Genomic DNA, 4,744 nt, shown 5'->3' on the forward strand with positions numbered 1-4,744 from the left:
TTACACAAAATATAAAAAAGTTTGCATATGTGTTTTTCGTTGAGTAGCACATTTGATACATCAGGCTTTTACAGCTCGTCTGATATAGTGAGAATATGGAGGAAAAACAACTCAGTTTTATTCAGAGGTGCAAACTGAGCAGAAATATACAGTTTGGTGCAGATGATGATATTTGGACAAATTATGATGATATATGGACAAAAAAGTGAAATGAAATTCCGATAGCTTGTAATGTAAATCAATGAAATCTTTTTAACAGTATAGCAGATACAATTTATATAAAATTATATAAATATCAGTCGTCATGCTATATTTTCTAATAATGCTATGTCTTAGTAAGTTGATATTTAAATGCAATAAAATACAAGGATGATTGAGAGATGAACAAATAAACGTTCCTCAAAAAGCCTGATGATCATATTTGATACATTTTAACCTGATTTTTCTAGAATCTAAAAATGTATGTCTGGATAATCAAGTAAAGATAAGTTGCTTCAGTCCAGTAAGTGCTCATCTAGAAATATTACTAAAAAATACAAACGTTATTCTTGTGTTTACTTATAAAAAATAAAAAAAATCGCAGATTTCAGAGTTGAAGGTGTTAGTCAGTTACACTAAAAGACCTTTCACTTGCTAAAAAATTCCAAACTATCAATCAGACGACAGGCATGGAGTAGATTGTGTGCAACAGTTTTTTCAGTGAAGTTTTGATCATTTAGAGGAGAAATTTGTGTATCAAATGATGCATTATTTGGTAAAACATATGAACTCAATTTTAAAAAAAACAACACTAGAATTTTAAAGCCAATCTTTTTAATGGCAAAAAAACTAGTTTTTAAATTCAGTGCATTGTGGTTTAAAGTACTACTAGATGTTTTGCAGTGCACATTTTGTCAAAAACATGCTTTTTAACATCTTCCTACCATTTTTAATCGGATAAATTGAGAAAATGGTGGTGAAATGTTATTAACTCAGTGGATCATTCTTGAGAAAATCTTGGTCAAAAGCTATTAAATGGACCCTAGGATGGAGATATGGAGGTCAGATCACATGCAAACCTTTGCGAAACCAGCATATGGAGCAAAATGAGAGCTTGCCAATTCTTGTCTCTTCTTGTCTCTTCTCGTCTGTGCTTTCATGCATCTTTTTCTTCTTCTTTTAGTTTCTTGGCTTTAGTTACAGGGCATCTATATATTATATTGATTGATCTCTACTTGTATTGTCCTAATAAGACCAGTTTCATGTCAAAATTGAACTATAATTCAATTACCAATTGATTAGTTCCTATCTGTAGTAGACCTTTAATATCCCATTTCCTTCCAGTTTTGATAATGCATTTTTAGTGTTATTTTTTAATAATACTAATTAGTGTAAAAACGAAAATGTCAGTGTTTTAAATAAAGATTATTGGAGTATGTTTTACAATAAAATTCTTTACTAGTCTTTAAATAAAAAAATATATTTTTAAACAGAAAAATCTAATTTAATTAAATATATTACTTGCAATTTCCTTATAATTATTTGCGAAATTCTACACTAAATTATTTTCAAGTACATGCTTTTTGTTAACATTTACATATTTATCTGTATTTGACTTATTCATGAGAAATAACGTGTTGCTTAGTGTTGTACACATGATTTCATCTCCTCTGTTTCTACTAACTTTAATTGATTTTTGAATATTGTATTATTCTCCACCTTTATTATCTGTATCCCATGCAAGTCTTGCTTTTAATTAATGATTTACCTTCATTTTTCCCAAGGGGAATTGCTATTTTGTCATTATGTTTCAACGCCGTTTTTCCTCATTTGTTGCTTTCTTGCCTCTCTGGTCTCGTCTGGGTTCATCTGTTCTCTTCTGATCTGGTCTGTTGTATTCTGCGTCCCGTTTCATTCCGTCAGCATGTAAATAAATATGAGCGGTTGTATTATTAGCATCAGTTCTACTGTATCTGAGCGTAAAATCTGTAGGTTTAACGCGCCTTAAATCAATTACACGGCTGAACAAAACGGCCTGCGGTGATTTGATGTTCCGCGTCATTCCTTCCTGTTTGCTCAGCGAATGCAAATAACGCTGCTGTACTGTACAAGTATGAAATTTGTAACTAAAATCCGGTGGGTGTGTGTCAGAGCAGGAAAGTTTGACAGCAACTAAACGCTCGTTCTCTCTCACGCTCGTCCTACAGATGTGACACGACGCCGCTGATTAATTCGGAACAGAACGCGCGCGAGAATCAGATGTAACGGATTTGATTCTCTCTTCCTCCAGGCCATTTTCTGTGCTGGTGGAAAATGAGAACGAAATGGATCTTTCTCAACTCAGTATGGATCGTGTTTAACGCTAGTGACAACCAGAGAGTCTGAGTAACTGTTGATGTCCATCAAAATCTCATCAGTCTCCTTTTGCATAACTTATATTGCATATTGCATATATTTATTCATTATTAGATATATCATCCTTTGAACATTCCCTTGTACATTCCATTTGAAGCATGCAATGTCAATAATAAGGCAATTCGTATTCAAAAATTGTTTTAAATGCCGCGAAACTGTACAGTTTTCTGTTTCAATTGATTAGTGGTTTCAAGTACTGCTATATATTTTGTCGTGCTTAAATTTATTAAAAAACATTCTTTTGAACGTCTTCCTATAACTTTCATTAAATAAATGATGTTCAAAAGTAATTATGCTAGATTGTGTTTAACTCTAGTAACCAGAGAGTCTGCGTAGCTGTTTATGTCCATCCGATCACAATCAGGTGGAAACACAGAAGAACAGTTAACTTTTTGCACGGAAATGATTGGATCTGTCATAACCTATTCAGTTCAGTGTATTAAATCTACCTGCTAGAGCCCCCTGCTGGTAATACTTAACAATGCAGGAACTCAACATAATGTGCCAATGTTGTTCAGCCAAGACCAATTTGAAGAGGCTCCAAAGTCCAAACTGGATTATAATGAAGAGAAAGAGGTTTTGTGAGTGGGATGTTGCGGTTTCATTAAGTCTGTGGTAAATCCATGTTTTTGAGAGGGGAATATATCCAATAACTTTTTATTCCTTTAGGAGATCAACACTGAATGCACTAGATTTGATTAAAAATATCCAGTGTCACATGATCCTTCAGAAATCATTCTAATATGCTGATTTGCTGCTCAGGAAACATTTTCTTTCTTTCTTTCTTTCTTTCTTTCTTTCTATTTCTTTCTTTCTTTCTTTCTTTCTTTCTTTCTTTCTTTCTTTCTTTCTTTCTTTCTTTCTTTCTTTCTTTCTTTCTTTCTTTCTTTCTTTCTTTCTTTCTTTCTTTCTTTCTTTCTTTCTTTCTTTCTTTCTTTCTTTCTTTCTTTCTTTCTTTCTTTCTTTCTTTCTTTCTTTCGGTAGTTAGTTAGTTAGTTAGTTAGTTAGTTGTGCTGCATATTATAATTGTGTAAACCGTGATACATTACCAATAAGCAAGCATATGAGTCAGTAAGATTTCAAATAAATGCTGTTATTTTGAACTTTCTATTCATTGAAGAATTCTGAAAAACAAAATGTATCACGGTTTCCAAAAAAATATGAAGCAGCACAACTGTTTTCAACATTGATAAACATAATATTTATACAGTATATACATAGTCAGTCACTAAGGAGTTTCTGTAAATTCTTTGCGTTTGTGCAAGTTCTGCAGAAAATTGTCAGCATCTTAGATGCAGCCTCCAGTCTGTATGCCTGATGTACTTGATTTGCTTTATGATCAGACAGAAGTGTTATGCAAGAAAAAGTTCAGAGATGCAGAACTGAAATAATGAGGCTGGTGCTTGTCTGCTCACTTTGAACGCTCTACATACATGCTACCTATAAACAACTGCTGAAAGAATCCCACAGACTTACACTGAAGAATGGACCTGAACCCTTTAGAACAGGGGTGCCCAAACTCGGTCCTGGAGGGCCAGTGTCCTGCAGAGTTTAGATCCAACCCTAATTAAACACACCTAAATCAGCTAATCATGGTCTTACTAGGCATGCTAGAAACGTCCAGGCAGGTGTGTTGAGGCAAGTTGGAGCTAAACTCTGCAGGACACCGGCCCTCCAGGACTGAGTTTGGGCACCCCTGCTTTAGAACACATTAGAAATATCATTGCAATGTGTTAATAGCCTAGAAATCGCATAACAACCTGTTTTCTCACTGTTTCCCTCACAGTTTCTCAGTAAAGTGTTGCACTGATATCTTTGTCTTTAAACTCTATACTTCCCCAACACTTACATGTGCTCATGAAAAATGAATCTTGACACAGGCAGAGGACATTTACTGGTGCTACTTTTGACTTGTGGTGGATGAGGAGATTCCCTTCACAATGTAAAGTGCTTTGAGTGCTTAGAAAAGTGCTATATAAATGTAATTAATTATTCATTTACTCTCTTTTTTTCCATGAGAATAAACAAGAAGAATCACACACCACAGAAGCGTGATGTGCTGCTATAAATAGAAACATGGCTACTGCTTCAGGCTGTGATTGTATTTGCACAGGTCAGGGCTGCTATCATCTGTAGAAGGAAGGTTCAAAATCGGAGACTTCCTGTGTTTCAAAGCAAATAAATCAAAAAAATGCCAGACATAAGAAAGGTTGTGACCCGAGTCGTGATTGACACGTCATTGTTCTGAGATGATGTTCTGTGAGTCCAGGAAAGGAATCGATGGAGCTGTTCATGATTTAATGTAGAAAAGCCCACACATGCATCACTAGCATGGCATTCAGCCAGACTA

At 34.5% G+C, this 4,744-nt stretch overlaps 1 protein-coding gene across 1 annotated transcript in view; it reads left to right on the forward strand.

The window, feature by feature from the left end:
• The first annotated feature begins 1,853 nt into the window (after positions 1 to 1,853).
• Positions 1,854 to 4,744, forward strand: part of LOC107669455 (gephyrin-like) — an 89,324-nt gene continuing 86,433 nt past the window's right edge. Inside the window, exon 1 of the mRNA XM_016461683.1 lies at positions 1,854 to 1,866. The gene's annotated coding sequence lies outside the window, so the exon portion shown is untranslated. The remainder of the gene's footprint in view (positions 1,867 to 4,744) is intronic.

This window comes from Sinocyclocheilus anshuiensis, unplaced genomic scaffold (genome assembly GCF_001515605.1).
Source record: "Sinocyclocheilus anshuiensis isolate Anshui unplaced genomic scaffold, SAMN03320099.WGS_v1.1 scaffold96, whole genome shotgun sequence".
Classification (NCBI taxonomy): domain Eukaryota; kingdom Metazoa; phylum Chordata; class Actinopteri; order Cypriniformes; family Cyprinidae; genus Sinocyclocheilus; species Sinocyclocheilus anshuiensis.